This window comes from Excalfactoria chinensis, chromosome 2 (genome assembly GCF_039878825.1).
Source record: "Excalfactoria chinensis isolate bCotChi1 chromosome 2, bCotChi1.hap2, whole genome shotgun sequence".
In the NCBI taxonomy this organism is placed as follows: Eukaryota; Metazoa; Chordata; class Aves; order Galliformes; family Phasianidae; genus Excalfactoria; species Excalfactoria chinensis.
In genome coordinates this window covers 37,417,902-37,444,833 of record NC_092826.1, presented here as the reverse complement: position 1 = coordinate 37,444,833, position 26,932 = coordinate 37,417,902, and the positions used below count along the sequence as shown (strand labels likewise).

At 39.6% G+C, this 26,932-nt stretch overlaps 1 long non-coding RNA gene across 1 annotated transcript; it reads right to left on the bottom strand.

Annotated features, from left to right (window-relative positions):
* Nucleotides 1–290: 290 nt before the first annotated feature.
* LOC140249081 (uncharacterized) lies at nucleotides 291–6,350 on the bottom strand. Its single transcript, XR_011902939.1, has 5 exons — nucleotides 6,312–6,350; nucleotides 6,045–6,138; nucleotides 5,240–5,314; nucleotides 3,390–3,479; nucleotides 291–1,171 (listed from the first exon to the last, which is right to left on the bottom strand). It is a non-coding gene; the product is annotated as an uncharacterized lncRNA (long non-coding RNA).
* Between the last annotated feature and the right edge of the window lie 20,582 nt (nucleotides 6,351–26,932).

Here is a 26,932-nt window from a genome sequence, read left to right as displayed (position 1 = left end):
AGAAGAGAGGTTTATACATTTTCTGTCAACAGTTTTGGGCACATCTTCTGCACTCGAGAAAGTGCAAAACAAATGTGGAGACAGTCAGATGACAAACAATAAGATAAGCAATTGTGATTTTTTTTCCCCCAAATTACCGTTTTGAAGGGAAATGGTGACTGACAAGGCTGTAATAGAAAGAATAAGTGTAATTTTAAATCTTTTATAGTGGACAAAATATTCCTGACTAAGAGATGAGTCAAAATTCTGTGTACATGGACACTGCATATACCAGTAGACAATTTTCCTTTTTTAATGTTTAAAGTATTCTGAAAAGTGCTTGCAGCAATCAGATTCATTGTGTAGGCTGTATGTAATCACTGCTTATCTAGTAACCATAGTTTTATAACAGAGCATTTGAGTCCATAGACTAGAGGGCCCAGACACAGGAACGCAAAATTAAGATAGACTATAATGCAGATTCCTAATAATTACATTAGGCACTCCAGGTTAATCTGTACTGTTAAAAACATCAGGAAAAAGGTGAACAGAAATATATATGTCTCACATTATGCTTTCCCCCTGGCCTCTGAAAGCAACAAACTTCAAGGAAAGCATCTGTGACACATTTTTCCTCACTGACATCTTCCTTATAAGAAAGTCATCCGCATACAGTAAAGGCACTGGTGCCTGTAGTCAACACTTGAGTTTGGTAAAGATAAGACCATATATTGTCTTTATAGGTCAGTCACCGTTATCAAGATTTTCTGCTTTTCCACACTTTGTTTACCCTAATTTTCAAAATATTATGTCTACTAGAAGCCAGAACTACCTGTCTCAGCAAGAGTCCAAACAAGCCCATTTGCGCAGTGTCTCCTCACAGGAGAAGTGCCCCAGTCATTCCAATGGCCTTCTGGTGAACTCACCTCAGCTGATCAGTTTTGTTGTTGTTTTTAGGTCCTCCAGTTTAAAAGAAAAACAACTAAATGCACTACCAGTTCCTCCATAATTGATAAATATGTAAAACAGGACAGGTTACAGGATAATCCCTCTGGTACTCTGCTTCTCATCATCCTCCAGGTATAGTACAACCAATGAGCAATCGCACTCTGGACATAACAATCCTGACAGCTTGTAAGGCTTGGCAGTGCCAGAAGAACAACTGTTGCAGAAATAATGAAGCAGCACACCTCTGTGAAAAGCACAGGGGCTTCAGTTATTCTTGGTCTGATGGTAAGATTTCTCCAAATTTGCTTTTTCTTGCCATATTAACTGCACTTTGCAGATATCACAAAGGGTAAAAATAAACAAAATCAGACTTGTTTGTTCACATGAGACTACTCGCATTGTACCAGACCATCTGAGTGTGGCTCCAAAAAATAAAGTGGGCATTCAGCCAAAAAAAAGGATTAATGACCAATAAACCATGGGAGATTGTACAGGGAAACAACAGTCATAAAATGCCACTAAGCTATATCTCAGGAACAGAACAGGAAGACATATTAGTCTGAATCCTATGGGATACTTGGGTTATTTCTGCTGCTGGTCTTTTCAGCTTTCAATGACTGAATTTCCACAGGAAATTAAAGGAAAGAGAAAAAGAAAATAACTATGGCTGTCTCTGCAGCTGTAAGTGAAGCGTGAGAGCTGAATAACCAATAGTGTTACAAGAATAACAGTTACCTCTGGCCAAAAGAAATTCATCCCAGGGAACATCAGATCACCAGTTAAAAAGAGCAACAACTTCTTGGCTCAATTACTATTGAAACAGATGGTTCCCTCCCTGTTTCCTAACAGGGCAGTATCAAGCTTTCTGCTTATGATACCTTCTGAAAATGCTATATGCTGGTAATATGCACATTCCTGTGATACTTCATAAGCATTTTTTGATGCATGCTAAGTATGTGTTTAGACTTTACAAACATAACTATATTATGAGCTTAATGACTTCTTGGAAGAGAATAGCTTACCCCACCACACAACATTATTCTTTAACTTGTACATCCAAACCCTTCAACAGACCAGCTGTATTCATCATTATGCAAGTTCAGCTCCTAATTTGTATTGATTTATTACAGTACTCCTCCACTCCGGATTTTCCTTTTCAGTGTAGTATCTATGTATCTACATTTAATATAAGCAACTCTTTATTTGCAACCAAAATAAAAGATCAAGCAGTAATCCATTAACCTAACAGGCTCTGATGCAGGAGAGTTCTCTGCAATACTTTCATGTTCTTACTTCAGAATCTCAAGCAACGCAGTTTCTACTGCATAGTGTTTAGTCAAGATCCAGGATGCATTTTTACTTCCAGTTAGCAAAATTATACCCTTCTTTCTTACACCCATATGTGGAAGAAAAACCAGTGAGCTTGTCTGGGTCCCAGACCTACTCCATAACTTTTCTTTGTACTCAGAATTTTCCTTCCATTTCCCAGTTCTACCTGAGGATCACAGAATCACAGAATCACAGAATTATAGGGGTTGGAAGGGACCTCTAGAGATCATCGAGTCCAACCCCCCTGCCAAAGCAGGCTCCCTACACCACGTCGCACAGGTAGGCGTCCAGGCGAGTCTTGAATATCTCCAGAGAAGGAGACTCCACCACCTCCCTGGGCAGCCTGTTCCAGTGCTCCGTCACCCTCACTGTAAAGAAGTTCTTGCGCACATTCGTGCGGAACTTCCTATGCTGGAGTTTCAGCCCATTGCCCCTAGTCCTGTCCCCACGCACTACTGAAAAGAGACCAGCCTCGCCACTATAGCTCCCACACCTCAGGTATTTATAAACCTGGATCAAGTCCCCTCTCAGCCTTCTTTTCTCAAGGCTAAACAGACCCAGTTCCCTAAGTCTCTCCTCGTAGGGGAGATGGTCCAGGCCCTTCACCATCTTTGTGGCCCTCCGCTGGACTCTTTCCAAGAGATCCCTGTCTTTTTTGTACTGGGGAGCCCAGAACTGGACACAGTATTCCAGATGAGGCCTCACCAGGGCAGAGTAGAGGGGGAGGATCACCTCCCTTGACCTGCTGGCCACGCTCTTTTTAATGCACCCCAGAATGCCATTGGCCTTTTTGGCTACAAGGGCACACTGCTGGCTCATGGCCAACCTGTCGTCCACCAGGACGCCCAGGTCCCTCTCAGCAGAGCTCCTCTCCAGCAGGTCTTCCCCCAACCTGTACTGGTGTATGCAATTATTTCTACCGAGATGCAAGACTCTACACTTGCTTATGTTAAACCTCAGCTTGCTTATGTTAAACCTCAAAGGATGTTCAAATTAAGAGCATGGCATCTCTGCCCTGTTCCCTGGAAGCACTGTTTTCCCAGAGCCACAGCACCACATAATTGCTCTTCACCCTGACACTCCAGGCTGCTGAGACCCACAATAAAACCTCCATAAACTTTAGAAGGAAGTACCTCTGAAGCAGGCATTTCCCATCTCCAATCACACTTCTGCGCTGTCATCTTGAATATCAGAGATGCTGAATGCTAATAGCATGCTGCAGCCTATATTAAAGTAATTATGAAGTTATATTACAAACAATGCTGTGCATAAGCAGTCAAACCACAGGTGGCATTTGCATTTTTACCTCCAGAAGATAAAATAATCCCATTTTAATCGAAATAAAACTACCAACATTTAGGAACAAGCTTAGCTAACACCATGTTATAATGAAGATTGTCTGCACTTAAAGTTAGGTCTTCCCTTCCTGTTTTCTAAATCTATTCAATTGAACATCCAAGCACACTGCATTTGCAGCTCTGGTAAGTGATGTAAAACTTAATGGTATTTTTCTTTGCCTGCGGATCAACAGGCCCGTGTCTGTTTTCCTTTGCACCTCTGCTTTCTAACAAGCAATCATCACAAGGTTACAAAAGGTTAAGAATAACATCATTTATAACTGATTTGCTGCCCACTGTCACATCAAACTGACATTTTTCAAGGTCTGTACCTCGTCCAGAACTTTCCAACCCCCCTCCAACCCTAATTTCCATTTTTTCAATTTGAATTTGATTTTACAGTGTTCTGTCACCAGCTCTAATCTGTCCAGGTAGAAGAGCTATTCTTTTGATCTGAACAACTTCTGCCTTCTGTTACTCCTGTGACTATGCGGCAAACATACCCCTGTTGAAAGCATTTTTTCCCTGAGGCAAGCTATAACCTTGTATTTAACCATGCATCTGCATATGTATACAGATCAACACATTTTTAAAAAGCATGAGATTGACTGCCTTTTTTCCTGATCTTCCCCAAACTAGCAGACTCCAAGGCAGTCATTCTAGCATCTTAAGTAACATAAACGTTAAGGTCTCCTATAATAGATCTAAATACATCAGATCAGAAAGAAAAGGGATATTATAGAAACCAAGTTTGATTGGAGTCTACGAATCCTAAGTCATTTTGGCTGTGACACCTATCAGCTTGTAATCACATAAATTGACATTTAGGCTATGAATAAGTGTGATTTATTTTTATTTCCCCTATGAATTTTACTGCATCTCTGCCTCAGAAAAGAGGCAAAAATCAATGACACATTCCTGATGTTGCAGATGGATCAATACTGTTATTTGGCCACAGAAAGAAAGGCTTTCACAGAGGAGACTTTAGCAGTACCAGCACACTGCAGGCAGCTACATAGTCAAGCCACATTCCTGAATTCACAGCAGACATTCTGAAGCAAATTTTGGTACAGCATCATTCTATAGTGTCCTCAAGAGCTACAGCTCTCAACCAACTCTGACCCAAGCATTCTGATCGTGGTGTATCAGAGGCACTTTTTTGGGCCATGATTGTTCAGGTGAGCTTCAGGAAGATGAAAAAACATGAAGTTAATTTGTTGAAGATGATAATTATGGTCTTTTTCAACCCAGGCCATTCTATGATTCTATGAACCAGAGGTGTTGGAGAACAGCTCACCAAAAGAGGTTTTTTGTCTGAACTGATAAAACTGTGCGCAGACTTAAACAGCCCTTGAGGAATTCTAATAATCCAAAGAAGGAATAGAGCTTTTGAGATAAATCCCCATTCCAAAGTTTCCCTTATCACACAGCAGTTTCCTCCAAAGAGCTTTGTTAACCCAGCACTTTGATGCACAAAACTTAAGAGATAATGGTAGATGAACTACCTTCAAAATATGAAATATACTAGTGTGTAAATTCCCAAGAGGCAAATGCTTGCCAAAATATATTTTCTCAAGGGTTCTTTCTAAGGTTCCGTACATACTCATCAAGTAGGATTAATTAATCAGTCTCTCTGTTCCCTTTACCTTCATTCTCACTGATTACAGCAATCAGTTTTACAGCCATATCTGTCGCTTCTGCAGAGCAGTTTCCACTTGAATCTGGCCAGAAGAGAGCTGAAACAGAAGAGAAGACAATGAAGATAGTTCCCACTCAAAAGCACATGGACAAGTGAGTTTACATTAATATTGCTGGAAAGTGTTCACTGCTTAGGCCAATTCTAGAGCATAAATTGAAGCTGCGCATTTGAAAGAAACCGAACCTAGAGAGTATATAGCTCCTTTGAAATTACAGTGATTTATTATGGCTAAGAATGTGATATAAGCTGGGTTCTGGAAATATATAAATAAATAAATAAAATCTAATATTAAGCAAAATTGCTAGCTTATTTGGAACCTGCTCAGTAAAATGCTCTTGCCTTAGGACAAACACATTTTCAAGTGCTTGTTTACAGAAAAAGCTGGTCTGCACTGAGCTAAGAAGCATTCATTTCTGAATAATGATGACCCCCAGAGCCACCTGTAGCCTTCTCCTCATACTCTTGAGCTTTCTTCTCAGCAGTCACCGAGGACAAGAGCTGGTACACTCCCATCCCATGATCAGCTCAGGTCATTCTGTACTGCTAAAATTTTATCTAAGGTGCACTGTTGCAGTTCTGAAGAAGTCATCTACTGGGATCACACACTCACCACTTGGTGCACCGAATATCAGCTCCCCCAGTCAAATGCAAATGTCCCTCATATAACTAGATGTCAGTGTCTCTGAGATCACCTCCTTCTATTTTTCAAGTTGCATCCCTGTTATTGTGGGAGAGTACAAAATGCCACTCACATTTTCCTTTGTGAACACTTGCATTCCCACAGGCACGTTTTTCAGACTGCTGCTTATGAAGAGAAAGGCTGAACAGGGGGGTTGGAGTAATGACCTAAGAAGTATCTCGTGTGAATAATTCAATGCCACAATGCAGCAAGGACACACACAAACACAAATTCCTATTTATGAAGAAGCAAAATTACTTCTGACAGATTCTTGGTACTACCAGATAAAGTATTTACAGGCATACCAATAGTTTTATATAGAAAGAGGAACCAAACTCACCCATCTGGTGAAGGAATTCTATAGCTATACTGCACTCCCTCTCAGAAAGCAGTCTAAGTACAAAATGGGCCTTTCCTTCAATAGTTGGCCCTTATATGAGCTCAGGGTGGCTCCACCCTGGGTCTACACCTTCTGCTTGCCTAGGGAGCACAGGTGCAACCAATTTGCCTGTGTTCACTGGGCCAGACACAGACCTTCACCAGGAGCTCAATCACTGGTGCAACCTGTGACTTAGCAGTTCCCCTACACCATGCCTGTGATGCCGGGCAACTAATCCTGATCCAAGGCAGCCTCTCAACTTTGGCCAGGGTCTCTACCTGCCATTTCTCTTCTTCTGATGTCTTTACCTTTTATTCCTTGATCAGTGGCCAGATGCACTGCTTAGGTATCCTCAAGGGTCTCTGAAGGAGAATTCCCAACCTTTACTCAGCATTGCTTGTGCTTCTCTGGGTAACTGTTGGCCTGGCAGTCAATTGGACATTTCCTCAGTCACTATACCATGATTTTGCCTAGTCCTTATTTCCAGTAGACCTTGTTTATCTACTGTAATTTTGGGGAAAAAAATGAACTAAACATAAGCAACTTATTTTTAGGTAGCATTGATTCCTTAAAACTCTTCATTTCATTCTGTAGCTGTTGCTGTCAGGCTCTGGGCTTTGCAGGAACGTTGTGTAGATTCTTCCACACAAGCCAGCTTCTCAAATGACAGTCATCTTCTGGAAGAAGCTCATGATCTGCATTTTTTTTTTCCTTTCTTGACCAAATATGTACAAAGGTGTACAATGCAAAACCACATGCAATGGAAAGCAGCACTGAGATGAATTGTGCTAACTGTACATTAAGCCGCAGTCCAGCCAGCTGTACAGTGCTAGTAACATACATTTCCCTGTTTCCACATTAAATAACAAAAAAACACAAAGGCATTCCATTATTAGACACAACAACAACAACAACAAAAACTGAAAGGAAACCATCAGCATCTCTAAATGACAGTTACATCACTCATCAGTGGAAGAGTGGAAAGTTGCTTGTCATCGTGTTATCCTACTTCAGTGAAAACAAGAAACTAGTAGGGTCAAAAACAGTGAATCGATACTTTAGCCCAGAAGTAGCTCATGATTCTCTGAAGAACCCTTTTGGAGGAGGAGACCAATTTTCCAGGAATAAACTTGGTATTTTAGAGGACAAACAGAAGTATAATTCTGTTTGACTTCATTTTATTACATTTACCATGTTTATGGAGGAGAAGGAAAAAAAAAAAAAGTAGAGAGTCATCTTTCTGTCTTGCCATGCTACTGCACAGTCAATGTTGAACTGGAAAATGTCACTGTTTCCTAGAAGTATTGTAACTCTGATTTAACGAACAGACCAGGTTAGTGAACAATAAACAGAAGCTTTTGTTAGCAACTTGCTTTCATTGAGCTCATGGTTTCTTTGCCAGGCAGAATTTTATTTATTTTCTTCCTTTACATCTCAAATGTCTTAAATTTCTACAGATGGGTTTTTTTATTCTTCAATTACACTTCTACATATATATATATATATAAACATAACTACATACAAACAAATGTATACACAGAGTGTGGGAGACATTTTTTTTATTAACTTTAATAGAATTAATTTTATTAAATAATTTATAACCAAATTTGTATATTATATATACTTAAGACTTTTTCTTATATGTGTATGTCTAAAACCTTCTTTGCAGGAAGGTGTATGGGATCAGCATTCGGAGTAGTTGAGTACTTCAGAGAATTTCACTGTGGTCAGGCGTCACGTGGCTGAATTCCATGTTGTCCCATTCCTTCACTTTCTTTAAATTCAAGGGCTATGAATAAGGAAAATCACAGTGACCTCCCATTTAGAGCTTTTTTTTTAGAGGTCTCCAGTTCAGAAGCGCTGTGCAGGTGCTAGAAGTTGGGTATAACAAGTGACATTCTCCCCAGTTTTTGTAACTAACAAAGATTTCCCAGCCAGTGAAGGACACTGTTTCTTAGAAATATATTCCTGAGCCTTTGTGGCTGGGTCAGCTTCTTATGGTATTTTGCAAACCATTTGCCAATTTCAGTCAAAATTCTCACTGGAAGAAATTCATAAATACACACTTCTATACACAGTCATGTAAAAAGTGTGGGGAAAATAAATGTAATTAACAAAGGAAGGACAGTACTGCTTGCATATGGACACCACACACAAAGAGTCTGGACTCAGAAATTAGTTCTCAGCACATCATTCACATACAGTTTTAATTCTACAAAATGCATGTAATTGAAAGAATAGCTATGGGCTTTTTCAAAGGATTCAGCTGATTTTATTAGCTGTGGGAAGCAGCAGAGTAGTTGCTCTGGCAAAAAAATGAAAAAGGAACAGATGTTGCACTGAGGAAGGCAGACTGTTTCCCTTTTCATATTCAGTATCTGCTTAAATCTGACCTGCTAAATGATTAAGTTCCAGAGAGACTGCACTGAGATGTTCCTGAAGAATCACCTCACCGGGAGGTTTTCTGCAACTATTAGGAAGGATTTGATGATCTGCTTGTTCAATATTAACATCCTGCAGATAATTCTGCCACTTTTCTGTTTTAAAAATAGCGTGTTCTTTTTCTGTCACCTGGTTGCTGCTGTGTGTAGAACATGCAGCCTGCTGCACTGAGCCTTGGCAGGTTTTTCCCTTTGTACATCCTTTTCTTATAAATTTAAGTCAATAAGAAAAGCAGTCAAAATTATACAACATAAAGATGAGAGTACCTTTCTGTTACTGTTATGCTAGAAAAGTTTTTCACCTTGAAAATGTTAGCATCTGAACACTGATGGAATGAAGTGACCTTTAGAGACTCCTTTAGTTGCATGTATGAGTTTTATCTAGAATGTCCTTCAATGCAAATGCAGAGGTTGTAACTGTTAGATGCAGATTTTCACTGACTGAAATAGAGATGGACAGAACTCACTAAAGCTTTGACTCAGAAAACACACCAGTGATATTGCTCAAGGAGTCATATTTCTTCTTCTCTATATGGAGCACTTCATAGAATCTTAAAGTCATAGAATTACCAAGGCTGTAAAAAAATTCTGAGATTATCTAGTCTAGGTGAACAGTTGTTCACCTATCACTGACATTGCACACTAACATACATCCCTAAGTATACATCTACTCTTTCCATAAACACCTCCAGGGACAGTGACTGACTACTCTTGCAGAGAATAAATTTTCCCTAACATCCAACTTGAACATCCCCTGGCACAACCTGAAGCCATTCCCTCTCATCCTGTCACTGTTACCTGAGAGAAGAGGCTGATATCCTCACCATAACCTCCCTTCAGGGAGTTGTAGGGAGCGATGAGGTCTCCCCCAAGCTTCCTCCTCTCCAGACTGAACAATCCCAGTTCCTTCAGCCATTCCCCATAAGACTTGTGCTCCAGACCCCTCACAGCTTTGCTACCTTTCTCTGGACAGATTCCAGGGCCTCAGTGTTTCTTGTAGAGAGTGGCCCAAAAACTGAATGCAATACTTGAGACGTGGTTGAGTACAGTGATTGCTTCCCTGCTACTGCTGGCTGTGCTATTTCTAATGCAGGCCAGGCTGCTGTCTTCTTGACCACCTGGCCACAATTCTGGCTCACATTCATCCAGCTGTCAGTGCTCCCAGATCCTTTCCCACTCTTTCCCAAACCTGTAGCATTGCACCAAGCTGTTGTGACATATTGGATGTGGCATTTGATCTTGCTGAAGCTCACACAACCAGCCTCAGCCCATTAATCCAGCCTATATGATGAACTTAATTGGTATGTGGCTTTAAAATGGATGAGGTCTCTGCCCTTTGTGTGATATGGAGCCTACTCCAAATCAATGTGCTTGAATTAAACTAAACTTCAAAGGGTTTACCTGCTATCTTCTGCATATGCTTTTCCTGTTACTGTCCTAAGGTAATGCAGGGCCATATTCCCTAGGAAACAGAATCCCATTCAAACCAGTCCAAAGTGTGTGTAAACTCATCAGGGCTGATTTTTAGAAGATTTTGCATTCTGTGTATCTGGTCCATCATCACATCTTGTTTTTGTAGAGCAAGGTCTGAAATGAAAATATGGCTGTTCTTCTATTTTTATTTGTTTATTTGTTTGTTTGTTTATTTATTTTTGCCAAATTAATTCAGATGTGCAGCAGAATTCTCCCCTAGGAGTGTTAATCATTTGGATTGCAGTACCTACAGCTGTAAGACAACATTGCAGCATCTGTGCAATGGGCAGGGATAAGAGGAATTTAACAATATCTCAGTACACACCAAGCTGCTAGCTTTGTGCAGAGGGGTGCACTAAATTAGCTTTGCATCACCCAGGGCATTTTCCTGGGACTTGGTCTTTCATAATGATAACTCATCTTGATGAGAGAAATCAATATATATGAGCATAGAGTAGAATTGAATCCAATGAAACCTGGCGCTGCAGAACCACAGCAAGAAACCTCTGGATTTCATCTCCTCTCTTTGCACTGCCTACCCTAGCTTGTTACTTCCCATTCTCCATGAGTTATGGAAATAGAACTCCGCAATCAAACAGACAAGGCAGAAAAAATGTGGACAAAATGCTGTTGGTCAACACCCACAATCATCCCAGCTATTTAACTGCTGTTCTTGAGACCGTTCTGAATGTGCGTGTAGCCTCTGCTAGAGGAGCTTTGATGCAGCTGGAAAATCTCATCCCTCTGTATCGTTGTCATGTCCAACTTCCCTTTCAGTTGAAAAGCTTCAATGGAAAATTTTATGAACGCTTTAAATAAATTTAAAATATACCATATTTTACAGGTATCAACATAAATAATAGCCTTCTATATTCTTTTAGAATGATGAATTACAAAAAGGCCTACTTGGAGTGAACTATAAATATACCAGCTCTATTTATTGGGTCCTTTCCAAGTTTCTGCAGTGCAAGCTCTTCCATCCAGTCTGGAAACTCATTTACTTAAATAACAAACATTGGTGGTGGGCTTTACAAAGAATATTTTTCTGTGAATTATCTCTGAAGTCATTTGAGAGACATTACTTGTATTATTCATCTTACTCGTGTATAACTACATGTCCAAGTGGCCTTAGCCCCAAGGAAAGGAGCATGGCACGACTATACTTTTTTTTCCAGTAGTCTCTGCAGAATATCAGATGTTGATTATATTATCTTTTTAATCATAAAAGGATAAATAATGCCCTCAAGATCTCTAGCATCAACACAATTCATGTTTCTAATTCTAAATATTTAAATAGAGATCTTTTCATTTGCTTGAAGTTTCAAAACTCCCTTTGATAATCCTGATGGAACTTTTATTTGTTTTTCGGATACTAAAATTAGGCATGGCTCAGGATGTTAACATTAAGATCTGTTCTGTGTGCTCTACATAATCATAGAGCAAGAGATTCCATGCACTGCATCAGTTTTCATTTATGTCTCGAAACATTTACCAGCTTATCAGTTACTAGGATTCTGAATGATTTGCATTAATGCTACTGATAGCAGTTGGAAGATGGTTATGACAAATGCAATAATTTTGTCTGGTAAGTGTGATGGGACTGTGATTAAAGGCTCAGGAAGGAGAGATGTGACTTACCAAGAATTTAGTGTCCTATTCTAAGTACGATGTTATTTTTAAAAGTGCTTTTTATTTGGAAGATGTAGAGATAATTTCATGTAAGAATATTGCATGTTGATGTGGAGTTATACTAGTTCAAGGTTGCTCTTTGTCATAGTCTCTGGGCTCTCGTACACACAGGTCATCCTTGTATTGAAAAGTTTTTCTGCACAAATTATGTCCTTTTAAATTTTAGTCATGATGTGAATAAAGAAGTAACTTTGCCATTAGCATGGTGAAAAAAAGAACCTAACCTTAACGTTAAGATTACATGAGAGTTATGCGGATGAAGGAAAATGACAAAGTAGAGCTTAATGAAGGAAGTCATTACATCCCAGGAGCTGTACTTTGCTGAACACAGGTACAGTCATGAGGAGGAGTTATACCTGAACAGGGACTGCAAAGATGCAGGAATAAATAATAGAATACCTTTCTGTGCAGGATGTTTTGGGATCCAGAGGAAGTTTTGACAGATCTGAATATCAACTTCTGACAACAAGTAGAGATAATAGAAAGTCATTTTTAGGGACTTACAAACTGCAAAAAAGCTTTTCTGTTTAGAAGCAGGGGTCAGTTATACCTGCCAAAGGTAAATAAGAGAGCTGAGTATTTCAAATCCTGCTTCTGCCTATCACCTAAATCTGGCAGTGATCACTCCTTATATTTCCAACCCAAAAGGTCACCACCAATAGCCATACCCTGACAGCTCACTGCCACTAGCCTGGCTCTGTGGCACAGGGCTGTGAAGGCTGTATGAGATTGGCATGCTTTAGATTTTGGTTCCATCACATTCAAAATCCTGACCATGAAGCACATCTTATTTGTATTCTGTGTAAGGAAATAAAGCTGGGAGATCAAGTGGGCAGATGTTACAGTTGAAGAATATAGGCCTTTGTGTTGAAGCAAGTACCTGGCCATCTTATAGTATACATCAGCTGATGGGAATTGCTGGGGACAATCTCAACTCTCTATCTTAGATCAATCAAGGTCATTTAAATGAGAGTCAAGTTTAGCTGATGAAATATGTGACCAGTAGTGTGCTTTTGTGAAACTGTTGAAGCAGGACTAGGTGAAGCTCTTCTTGTAAGATCTCTATAACTACATGAAGAGAGATTGTAGTGAGCTGGAGGTCAGCCTCTTTTCTCCTGTAACTGGTGATAGGACTAGAGGGAAAGGTTTCAAGTTGCACCAGGGGAGATTCAGGCTGGACATTAGGAATTACTAATTCTCCGAAAGAGTGTTCAGGCACTGTAATGGGCTGCCCAGGGAGGTGGCGGAGTCACCAGCCCTGGAGGTGTTCAAGAAACATTTAGCCATCGTGTTGAGGGACATTGGTTAGTGAGAACTGTTGGTGATAGGTGGATGGTTGGACTGGATGATCTTAGAGGTCTTTTCCAACCTTGGTGACTATGATTCTATCAGAGAAATAGCTGCGAGGAGTGGTTGTTTTATATTCCGCTATTCTGACCAGGGAAGTAATCATCCCCCTCTACTCAGCTCCAGCGTAGACACACCTCAAATACTGTGCTCAGCTTTGGTTAGACTAGATGATCCTAGAGGTCTTTTCTGACCTTAATTATTCTGTGATTGTATGATCTCACTCTGGTGCCATACTAATCTGATGGCTTCTCTGCTTAGTGGAGACAGGTAAGGCAATAGCATAGATCAGCCCAGCAGCATGCTATGAACAGATTTCCTTCACAAAACAAGGAACTTTGCCATACAGGAATGCTTAGAAATAATAAGAATTCTGGATACACACTACTATCTTTTTATAATTCTTTTATAATTATTATTATGTTATTATTTACAGGAAGATACAAGTTTTCCTTTCCTCTCTGTTTTCCTCCCTGTTCCTGGAAGAAGATGAAAGTTTATACTGTCTCCCAGAATAAAGGAATTTTATAAAGTGCCAAATATCATCTGATGACTTTTATTTTTCAATATTTTACGTAAGTGCAGTTAATCCAGAAAAGTCAGAAATTTTAATATAGGCTAATTCACCTTCCTTGGCTTTGTCTTCTCAGGAGAAAGGGGCCAATTTGCTGTAAAAGCGTAACTTAGCAACTCTGAATTCCTCACTAGGGAAGTCTGTTCACCATCACCATTATACAGAACATATTTTAAAAGCAAGTTAATATTGGTGCCATTTAGGCTTAGTTTTTGTTATTTTTGTTTGTTTGTTTGATTGATTGATTAAAACTGCTCATGGTTTCCCAAGAATTATGAAAGATATTCTTCTTGAAATGAGTGCTGGGAAAATATTGGATTTTTCTCTATTTTTTCTGTATTATCTTTGTAGGAAAAACAGAAGCAAATGCACAGCTATCTTGGGGAACTGAAAAGTGATTGATTTCAGGCAACTTCAAATATTGCGAGCACCAGCACAACTACAGCTATGACAGATCTGAGACAAGAGTGATTTTCTATATTTATAGTACTCACTCTGACGGATAAGAGGTGGAAACCAAGTCTTTGCTTGGGGTATCACATGGGGAGAAAACTATGTCAGCTTACTCATCCTATAAAGCCCTGAAAAATATGAAGAACAAGCAATTCATTTGTTATTCTCACCCCTTATTGGTATTACCTGCATGCCAGAGTTATTTAATGCAACAGGAAAAGAAGCTAACCCTGGGGAGGGTTCTTCTTCAATGACAATTAAGGATAATAAAAACAACAGTAAGTCAGAATAACTAGGAAATACAAATTCAAACATTTAGTATCAAAAAATGTCAAAACTATGAGATGATCTACATCATCTGCAGGCAGGCCTCCTCTTTACCACACTCACAAATTCAAGTAACTTAATTGAATTCCCCTCTGGATGCCTGCTTTATCTGGTGAACAGAATGAAGAAAATATTTTGAGGACAACTACACCATCTGTGCTGTAGTCTGACTGGCCGGAACTATAATGATGATACATTCTTGTATCCAGAGTATTTCTACAAGATCTGCTCTGCAAGGTCTCTTTGGGAAAGGTTTTATCTGTATACGCATTAAGGAAAGAAAGACACGAGAGCTATATAGACAGTCTAATTTACCTTCCCAGACAGAATTAAATTCTTCTGAAACAATATTTTCAAGATCAGACAACATAAATACTCAACTGCACAACTGGTTGTAAGTTTCTAGAAAAGTTTCTACAAAAAGAAATAATAGAAAACAATCTGGAAGAAAGAGCAGTGGCATTTTTCTTACCACAGTTTCGGTTCACTTCTTTTAAGTTAAAAATGAAGTATTTGGTTTTGCCAATATCCCTGTGAACCTATATATGATGATAGCAATCAAAGATTACAGTCATATCTAGATCAGTACTGCTCTCAAGTGATCAAAAAACCATCATTACAGTCTGAAGGTGTATAAAAGCTGATCAAATGTTTAAGAAATACTCCAAAAGAAAATTTATTTTACAATCTGTAGGACCAACATTGTTTCTAAAAGTCAGAACCCAGTGGTATTCCATAGTGAACAGACAGTGCTTTATCTGCAGAAAACAGGAAAGCACATTAATAAAACCAATCTCTCAACTAACTAAAAGCACTGTTTGCTTGACCATTCCTTTCACATTCCAAAGGCGATGAAAAGCTGTTAGACATCATTTCTGCAATATGCCCTCCTACTGGGACCTGATATAGAATTCATGAATTTAAGCCTCCGTTGTTGAAGCAGTTTAACCCCAGTTCCTTCTGAACAGAAGAGCAGTAATATGTAAAAACAGAAAAGGGGAAAAGAAAAAGCAAGATACACAGGAAAAATTGACACTTAAAATATGGCAACATCCAATCACATTGTCATCTCATAAATTAATTTCTTGCAAGAAGCAATTTCCTCATTGCTTCATTCCTTGCATTTCAATTGTTTCTATTCTTTAATAAACAAAGTATTTCCCCAGCCATTAATTCAAAGTTACGGTTATGTGGTGTTCTGTTGTGTGTGGCTTTATTTGTTTATTTAATAAGTGTTCCCTTTAATTACAGGTTTGTTTTACAATTTTTCTCTGAGCATTCTGAAGAAATACCCTCTATAATTAAAATAGAACAATGTTGTGCTCTGAGGTGCATTATAAATTCCTGTTATTGTTTGGAGCAATTCTTTCAAAGCATGGTTATCTAAACAGCCACGTTACCCAAGGACACAGTTTCAGTGATATCTGGGCTATAAGGTTTTGCCTGTGTGCTGTAAGAGAGGAGTGAGTTGACAATAAATTTGACATGGGTTTGCAGCATTTTGGTATTGTGATTCTGTGTATTCAAAGCTTCCAAAATTCTAATATTATTCAATACTAGTTTCATAAAAATCTCATTATTTTGATGGTTTTGTCATCTTCTTTTTTTTTTCCCCCAAGGAAAGAAAGACAATAAATAAATATTAAAATGTGCATAAGAAAATCTTAACCAATAGGCCTTTACACTCATGTTGAATACACTCATGAATACTCATGTACTCAAGACAAACTGAAATGAAAAAAAGATAAGAAAGAAAAACAAGAAGCATCAGAAACATTTTTCACAATTCAGAAATAGATATCAGCACTTTGGGACATATATGAATGTGCATTGCTGCTCTTGTTCCACATTGAAAGGAGAACTACAGCACAGAGAATGCTTGCCCAGCACCAGAGGGGTTTGGTGCTTCTTTTCCAAACACACAGAAATGGGGACACCATTCCTGTCCTACTTCTCTTAGGCTCCACAGGAACATGCCCACAGGCAGCATCCACCAAAGTCTGTGGAGCTTCTCCCTTGCAATAGCCAACAACAGGGAACCCAACACTGTCTCGGCTTTAATTTTTCACTTCTGGGAAGAAAAGAAGATACATTAGGCAGTGAAATACCTAGGAAGTCATGGTCTTTATAGTGTTCTCTGCTGCTGTGCCACAGCTGCCTTCTAAGCCTGATGCATTACTAGGGTCAGTCCCTCCGAGAATATGAGTGCTCAGTGTTGTCATGGAGCTAGCATTATCTTTCTAAGTGTAATATCTCTAAAGCCTGGAGGAAGCCTACATTCTATACTGCAGGTAGCAGTGTATGATTGGTATGCTTTAGGAAAATACTGTCAAAAGAAGATTTTATTTAGATCCTAACTAAAGGAACAAATGAGTAGAACAACCACTTTGCTATGTGAGAGGAGGCTCAGAGAAGACATTCAGGTAAGAAAACAAAACTTACCATGAGGCACTTACCTGTATTATACAGTGCTGAAGACATCATCCTAAGCAATGCAAGAATGCTCCGTATGTTCCCATGTACTCCCTTCCAGGCCAACCAGTCACCAGCAACAACCCAAGAATAGCGATGATTCTGTATTGGTCTTGTTTATCTTCCTCTGACTTGAGAATGCTCAAAATTATGCTGAAAGGATCTAAACAACATTGTCTCCATCACTATAGCAAGTTGAAAACAACTATCTATACTCTGCTAATTTTCCAAGAATGACTCAAGGAATTAAAACACATACATACCTCCTTTCCTTCTGTTTTCTGGTTTCTTGTAAAAGGAGTCTCTGACTATATAGAGAATATGGACTGTGCTACTTGGTTAGGACCATCACAGTGCAATTCATGGAAGATCTATTGGCTACAAGATTCTGGGAACTTGAAGTTACAAAATGGAAGACATACTCATCAGCATATCTGAATGCAGCTGGTTTTTCAACCATTCTTGTGCATTTTTTTTTCAGATACAATAAAATAGTTACAAAAGAAAGGGACAATAATGTTGCTGATGATGACCAAGATTTAAGAGTTTTAGCAATTCGCAACACCACAGCCTTCAGTAGGGTGAGACAGAGCAGTAATAAGGTAAGGCAAATGACAATGAATAGACAAATGTATGAAGTCTCAGCTACTTGAGGATAAACATAAGCATTTATCGTACATAAAATCCATTAAGGTGAGAAGTTGGGAGAGCTCCTACAGCATGCTAAGGACAGAGGGTTTGTTAGCAATTTCTAATATCATTTCAGTCATGAGGAGATGGAGAGATTGGAAAGGAGTTTCCAAGCACAGAATGAAGCACACAGTATAGAAAAGGCTTTCCATAGACAGCTGTTTAACACTCTTTCCATTCCCACTCCTCATCCGTGTCTTCCTAAAGAATTTCAGACCAGCCATCTCTGAGGCAGTGAATGAAAGCTTGCCCATGCTGCCATTCTGGTTTAACACACCGAAGGCTCCTTTGTTCAATATTGAAAAAAGTCAACTTTTTAATAGGCTATTGAGGAATAACTATTGCAGGCCATTGCCACACAGTCATGTACTTTCAAAGCATGCTGGCATTTTACAGGAGGAAAACCCACAATAAAGCATGGGCTAGCATGGATGGCAAAGTTTATCCAACTTTCATCAAGAAAGACATGACCAACAAATGTTTTCTTGAAATGGGAAAACTGCCAGACTGCTCCAGTTGTCAGCAGGGGCTCCAATACTGCAGGGACTTTCAATCAGTGAAAACCTGGAAGAATTTTGAATGTTTATTTAGCCAAAGATTACTTTGTTACTTTCTTACCATCTACCCAACTCAGGTATACCTATGCAAGAAAATGAGGATATTTGGAGTTTCTTTGTCAGTAGTTTAGCATTCTTTTTAGAAAAGAGATTCGCGAGGTCTTCCATACCAGAAATGACCCTTCATGCTATAGGAATATCACTGCTCTAAACATCACTCAAGATAAAAGGTTCTGAGCAGAAAGCCATTCTTAAGCTACAAACACATGAAGCAATGCAGGCTGAAATAGGTTACAGGTATTATGGGAGAAGCTTGCAGACCTTTTATCCTAAGGCTGTGCAAAGTTTAGCAATACACATGCCAAAGAAAAACACCCTGAACATCTACAAAAAGGATTCTTCCAACAAGCTTTTAATGGTCCACAGAGCTGTTTCAGGACAATTCTCAGATGAAAGAAAGCTTTTAGCAACAAACAGCATGAGAGAAGTCTATGAAAAATGGAACTGAACAAATCAAGTATTCAGGAAACATTTTTCCCCTGAAAAATAAATAAATAAATAAATAACAATCTCTATAATTTGTTATGCCTCTGGAAGGTTAACATTGCTTTAGCTTTGCAAAGAGTAGTGGAATAGAATAGTTCAGTTGCAAAGTAGCTTACAAAGCCATCTAGTTTAGCTGTCTGACCTTGAAGGTTAATCAAAAATTAAAGCACATCATTAAGGGCATTGTCCAAATGCCTCTGGAACCCTGACAGACATGGAATGTCCAGCACCCCTCTAGGAAGACTGTTCCTATGTTTTACCACACTCACAGCACAGAAATGCTTCCTAATGCCCAATGTGACGCTCCCCTGGTGCAGTTGTGTGCCATTCCTATGCTGCCATTCGTTCCCAGGAGCAGAGCCCAGCACCTCTCTCTGCCTTCTCTCCTCAGAGTGCTGCAGAGAGCAGTGAGGTCACCTCTTGGCCTCATCCTCTACAGCCTGGACAGCACAATGTCCTCAGCTTCTCCCCACAAGGCATGCTTCCAGCTCTATTACCAGGTTTGATGCTTTCCTCTGGCTGCTTTCAAGGACCTTAACATTTAAGGTGAGGCCACGTCAACACTAAATACAGGGAGAAAATCACCTCTTTTGACCTCTTTTGGCTATGCTGCGTTTAATGCACCCCAAGTGCAATTTGGTCCCTTACTGCCAGGGCTACACAGTGCATTGTGCTGAGCTGCTGTCACTAGCATCCCCATGTCCCTTTCTGCAGGGCTGCTCTCCAACCACTTGACTCTAGTTCCATATTCATTTCTTTTCCAGTTTCACATTTAAAGGCAATTGAAATGTTTCTTCTAAGTACTATAGTGCTTGCTTTAATTCTGTAGCCAAATTAATGTTTGAACAGCTTTCTGAAGAAAGAATCAACTGAAAAGCACAAGATACTGGAAATTCATTCTGCTCAGGCAAAAAAAAAAAAAAAAAAAAAAAAAAAAAAAGAAAAAAAGTGTCCTCATAGCAGTGAAAACTTACAATCTCAGACAACAAAACTGTCATTGCAGCCATTTTAGCACCAGTAATATGGTCATAACTCAGAAACAAGGCTACTGTAGGTGAACTGTTAGGTCACAACTTGAACTGGTCATTGAGCACTTGGAGAAGGGGTGAGGATGGCCCAGGAAGCACAGGCAAATTGTTTGCACCTGTGCATCCCAAATGATCAGAATGGGGGAGACCCAGAGTAGAGCCACACTGGGCTCATTTAAGGGCCAGCCACTAAACAGAAGGCCCCTTTTGGTTGCTTCCCAAGGCTTGCTGTGTAGCCAGGGAACCCCTTCACTGACTGGGTGATTTTGACCCTTCTTTCTGTATATGACTCACACTGAATACTTTACTTAGTACTATCAAGAACCCATCAGAAGCAATTCTGCATCTCTGTGAGCAGAACAGCTACACTGAGAGCTGTATCTTCTGGTGTCTGGCTCAGACCACCTGAACTCTGCACACGCTTGAGCTTCCTTAGGTCCTGACACACTTGCGATGCACAATCTCTCAAGGGAAGGGGTTAGCTGTTCTGACCAAAAAGAAAAAGTGCAAGCACAGTGTTGTATTGTGAGCTGTAAATTGAAGCACATCATATAAAGCCAGATAAAACGTGTTATTCCACCTGGGGAAAAGCATGGGGGAGGAAGATAGAGAAGGAGCAATCAGCTTTACTACACTGCCCTCTTCAATGCCATCAAAGTCTGATTGTTAGGCTGACTACATTGCAGGCAGGAAAAGCTAGAGAAAGCTTAAAACAATCCTAATGGTCATGTTGTATAGAGGGAAAACTAAAAGAGTGCCAATTTAAGGCAGCAAGCTAGTTTTAAACATGCTTGGAAGTGTGAACAAGGCAATCACCTGCAATTTGCACAGCCAGGATTTCATGGTATTTCCATGTTCTTTGTGAAGAAGCTGTAAAACAGAAAAAAATTCCTATAGTTTTTCCTTCACCACAGGAATAATCCACTCTTCTTCAAGCATTAGGTTAGTCCCTGAAAGCTGCAATAACATCAGCTCTGTATCCTTAGTTTTAAGTGTGACATTAGAGCAGAGACCATTATAGCATGTGAATATTTTTCTTCACCTTTTGATAAAGAGTAGCAAAGCCTTTTAACAGCATGTGAAGTTTCATTCCACAGCGGTCCTGTTTAGAAAGTGCAATGTAAGGAAAAAAAGAACTTTTGGGGCAGCTTGTCTAGGGGAATTGACTCCAGCCCCATGACAGTTTGACTTGATAGCCTGCTTGGATGTCTCTTAGAGAAATCTCCTTCAAGTCAAACCACACTGAGAATTACAGGTGGTGTCTTTTATCATTTCATTGCTCAGCATCTGTCTTTGAATAAAAAGATGCATCATGCTTCTCAAGTCTATTTTCTCCTTAAAGTTTGTCTGGAGCTGAAACTAGTTAGGGCTTAGCTAGTAGCTCTCAGATATCCCATCCTTGGACAAGACACCGTGGTGCTAAATGCAAGGTCACAGTTTGCCAAGTCATCATGTAGAGCCTTTCGCCATGTCATAACTATGTAACCACCACAGAAGGAGCTCATGCAAGCATGTGTCAGTTGAAGCATCTTAGCAGATTGCAGAGGAGAAGATCTGGTAATTACAGCATCCCTCTTGAAAATATTACAAAGACATTTTAAAAATTCATTTTGGAAATGGCCTTCAATTTTTTTCTCTATTTTTAGGAAAGGTTACGTAATTTGTATTATGGAGGCTATAGGTGATCATAAAAAAATTCTGAGAAATATAACAGGCTGTTTACCTAACACTCTGGAACAGAATGAGCAGAGATCAAGAAGGGAAGGGGTTTATTTCATGCTCAGTCATCATAGAGAAAGGTTAGTGTAACAATTATAACACAGTTACTTAACAAGGCCTGCTGTTACTATCTATTCATGTCCCAAAGCACAGCTGAAGGCTTTCCACCAGAAATCTTTTTGATTGGAGAAACTCAAAGGTACAGTATGGACAACTTGATTTAATTTGGTAGAGATGTATATTTGAATGCGCCTCGTATTTTAAGAAGCCACCTTTATTGCTCATTCACCTCAGAATAAACATCATTAGAATTCACACTAAAGATTATCCCATTGATAACAGTCAGAACACAGATGCATTCAGCAAAATAGGGCTTGGCTGTCTATGCTGTGACCTCTGCTGATTGCTCCAAAGCATCAGTTCTACCATGGTATGTGGGCAAATAATGATAGCTTTATAATGAACATTTGTATTTTTAAGGTGACATGAGGTAAGACCAAGACTGATGATAACATTTAGGACTACATTTTAGAACTCAAAAATGGCTCCAGAAGAAAACTGTAAATACCGAGGGGATAGAAAAGGCTTGAATAGATGTACCACTGCTATTGCTATTATGTGAGAGGGAAATAGTGATCTGTGGAAGCCACCATGTGTCTGGCTGCTTCCATGCCTGTACAGCCAGTACAACACCATCTACATCTTCACAATGTTCTCCCACTTTATTTTGTTTTATTTATTTTGAGTAAAATAATTTTACCACAGTAAAAGTAACAGAGCTTTGGAAGGAGAAAAGGGAGGGGGGGGCAGGAAAAAGCACTCTTGAGGTATTCATCCCAGGAGCAGACATTCAATATACATTGGCATTGTTCATCAATGCGTAAGTGATGCTTTTTTTTTTTCTCCTTCAACACTTACAAATGCTTAGAGAAACTTTTTCTGTATGTATAAATTGTTCCTGGCTCTTGGCTTTTCCAAGCTTGAAATGAATCCTGCTGATCTGTGCTGCCATTAGAAAGAAACACAGTTGCATATCTCTCTTTTTAAAAAGTATTTGGTTTAATCTTGTCATGTCAAAGCTTGATCTACAGCTCAACTTTACTGAAAAGCAGTCCTGAATATGTGTCATCAATTCCTTTGTTAATATAAACTGATATGAGGAAATGATCTCACATGATGGAATGCACTTATTCTGCGGCAGTCCCATTTTCCAGCAGGCTGATTGCAGGCCAAACCCTACAGAGCTGCTGTTCTGTACATAATAACCACAGTTACAGCCATTCATCTCCAGCTTTGTGCTCTTCAATTTTTCCTTTTGCCCCATTTTTGAATTCCAACAAAGCTCTATTAACACTCCTTGATTTCAGTGGGTTGACCTCATTATTTTTGGCAAGATACTTGCTGAGATTACATAATTTGTTCCTAATTGTGTAGGCTATGTAATCATAGTCTTAAACATGTTTATTTCCCCTTCCTTTTTCCTTATGTTGTTCAGAAACTAAAGTGCTGTGACGCTGTAATCTCAAACTCAGGCTTACATCTCCCTCAGGACTCTTGTCGAACAACACAGCCGTATGTTGGCGTCACTATGACCCCTCCCAGAAAGTTGTTAAGCTTAACTGCATTTAGAAAATTATCACCTAATAGTTATACCGGAGTTTATGAACTGCAATAAGCAATTCAAAAGACTCTGTATGTGTAATCAGTGGAGTTTCTAGTTCCTGACTTCTACTGCAATAAAAGCACATGCACATTGTTTATGATGAGATGCTTTCTCTTGTGGTGGCATCTTTTATATCATCAGTAGCATAAAAATTATTCTGTAATAACTAATATAAAAGGCTGTTGTTATACTGTAAAGCATGACACAGCAACTCCAGTGTTCCCAATTGCTATTTGCTTTGAAGCTGTCCCTCACTCACTCAACCACACGTCTATGGAGCAGTTTAAGCCAATTTTGTACTCACAAAATTTTGAGAAATCTAAGACTGGCTTACACACTGTCAAAAGAAAAACGTTTATAAGTGAGCTTTCTAGACAGGCAGCCAAAATAACAGCCAGCCATCAAGCAGAATTGTCTGTTAAAAATGGGGGAAACAAGGCACAGTAAGAGCTGTTGGCTGGCTATCAGACCTGCAGAGCTCTCCAGCCACTTAGTTCTCATTAAGTCTCCATCAGAACAACAAAATTACTTTGTATTTCTAACAAACTCCTCACAGAATGCTAACAAAAGGAAAAATCACTACAAAAGCTTACAGAAATATTAGCTAAAGGCAAATTTCCTCACAAGATATTGGTACATATGTTATAGATGGTCACAAGTGTAATTCCGTGCGGTTATGGGACTGCTGAATCCTGGACATATCAATCAGTGAGTATGAAAAAACTTTTAGAAATTTCTCCTGTTGAATGTCAGAATAAAGACTGAGAAAGAGGCCTTTAACTCAGAACACTTTTTTAGACTTGCCTTTTAAATTACATTTGTCTATAACAATATTATCTGTGTAATATGTGATGAAAGTTGATGATAATCCAGAATATGTAATGGTATTTCTGGAATGTTCAGGTAAGATATTGCAATATTCATTATCCTCATTTCAGTGTTAAAGTGATTGAAGGCAGACATATTTCTTATAAAATAGCACCTTGTCTTTTCTAAATTACTGCATCTCTCTCTCTTCATTGTCACATAACATTTCCAGGATGAAAACGATCCTCCCTTAAAAGCCATTTTGCTGAAGTGCTCACCTTGAAAGTGCCAGATCTACATTCACATCCTCATTGCAGTGAGTGGGACAGTTCCAGAAGAAAAGACAGGAGGCTGGTTATGGAGTGTGCAGGAGTTTTTCACTTGGCTCACTTCCCTAGGATGTAGATCTGACTTTGGTGCCATGCTCAAAATCAAGCAGACTGGAGAAAGATTTCTCTCCAGCCTAAGAAGCATCTCATCCACAGTTTTCAGGGATCTAATGGACACACGCATACAACCTTACAATCCCAGAAAGTATCCGCTACGATCACTTTTTATAAAGATAAACGAATATAAGCTCTTGCACCAAGTAGGGCTCCACAAGCAAGGCAGTCCTGAAAAAGACATCATGATAGCTTTCACTCATTTGAGGTGTGCTCAACAGTTACAGCACAAATGCAATAGCAGCATCTAACACTGGCCATTGGCCCCAGCTATTGTCAGTACATCTAAAAGGCCCTCAAAGTAAAATAACTAGTAGAGTCTAGTCCTGGCAAACCAGTGTTCTGAGCTGATTGATCCAGAGCTGCCGCTGCGCTCCTCACATCTTTAGACCGCTCCTCCATTCCCATTAAGGCTTCCCTGCTGAAAGGAGCACCATGTTGGCACAGGCTAGAAGTGGCTAGTTTCAAGTTCTTCCTAAGGAGGGGAAAAAGTTCATCCCTGTGAAGAATAAGAATGTACCTCATATTTAAAAGTTAAAGAAAGATTTCATGTGGCAGTAAAAGCAGTTTATGGAATGGAATGGTATGGACTGGTGTGCGTGGTGGTAGTAGAGTTGCTGTGACAGTAAACTTCTAGAGCATACCCAGTATTTTTAATTAAGGACACTGAAAACAGCCTCTAATGTGAACTAAAAACAAATATGTATGTAAGCATATTAAGATAATCATGGGTGTCATTATGAACTTAGATACATAACTTCTAAGATTAAGAAACACCTCAGAATAATCTTAAAATTACCCTGAAACGCTACTTACTGCAGAATTGTTTACACATATATCACTTACCTTTCAAATCACTGTATCCAGTTTTAAAAGCATTTAAGTAGTTTTGGAGTCTAAGTGCCACTGTTTTCCAGAGAAACATTTATAATTGCTAAGCTGTTACAGAAGTATGTCATTGATATCCATAAGCCTCCTAAGCTTCTATGAGAACACAGCCTGTTTTTTGTTACTAATGTGAGCACAATTAAGTGGATTCTGCTATTTGATGGTTTTTGTCCCAAAGCTCTTGGAGTACGAAGAGAAAGCAGTCATGTTTCCATACAATACATAGGCATTGCCACTTCTTCTGGTAACAAAATTATATTTATTTTGACAGGAACTGCTGGGAAATTTGTGAATACGCTAATCTAGCTGCCTACCCATTCATCTGCTGAAGAGCTCACTAAGCTGACAACACGCTCAGCTCCCAGAAAACTGAGGTGTTCTGAGCTCAGCAAAGCCCCTTTCCCTAAGCTTATTCTTCCATATATCTATTTCTTCTGCCCCTGGAGAGGAGGTTAGAGAGCTCTGCTCTGTGCATCTGTGGGTTAGAGAGCTCTATCTGTGCACCTGTGGGCTTGGGTTGAGCCACCTCATAGCACTTAGGGGATGGGTGATCATGCAGGTGGTGAGCAAGATGTCCCAAAGCAGTCTAGTGCCTACTTCTCTCCATCTGGGTTTTGGGAGCAAAGCAGTTACCAAATCGAGGTCCCCAGCCCACTGTGACACTCTGACGGCCTGCAGGAGCACAGAATCACCACTCACACATGATACAGCACATTTAGATCCTGCAGTGCCAACAGGTAATGGCATGTATCTTGCCTAGAGGGATGAGTACAGAAGGAAAAAGAGTTCCAGTGCATCCTCAGCCACTGTACCTCAGACCACCAGGATGAGATTTCTTCTTTAAGATGTATTGCAAAGGATGCAAAATAGATTTTAAAAAATGAAGTCTAATCAAGGCTGAGGCACATAAATACATATCTTTTAAGAACAAAGCGTGGACCACAGCCTTCAGGGTTCTTCTCTGGGCTTTCTGCTGATGTTTCTCCAGTCCTATTACTTCTTATTTCTTCACCAACACCACTGCATTCTTTCTCCTCTTCCTCCTCTCCAAGCTAGCTCTTCTTCATGAATAAAACATTACAAGAAGCCCTTAATATCCTAAAGCATTTTGTGCTTCCTGCCTATACAAGATACACTGGTTTCTGCAACAACAACAGCACTTTGCAGTATTCAGCCTTTCAGGATGGCTTAAAAGACGCTCCAAAAAAGATGGCAAAAGACATCTTCCTCAGGACAGAAGTAAATGGTTAAGAGAACGCTGGTTGCCCTGTCTTGGAGAAAAGTCATGTACTCCCAGTGCCTGCACAAAAGTCTGAAAACAGTGCTAACTGGAATTGAAATATTTTGCCTTGTAAATTACACATTACCCTGCATGTTTTTACACAGTTTGTTTGGTCCATGGTTGCAATATGTGACTGCTGGGCATACGGAGATTCAAGGCTCTGCTGCGCAGCACTGAGGTTTT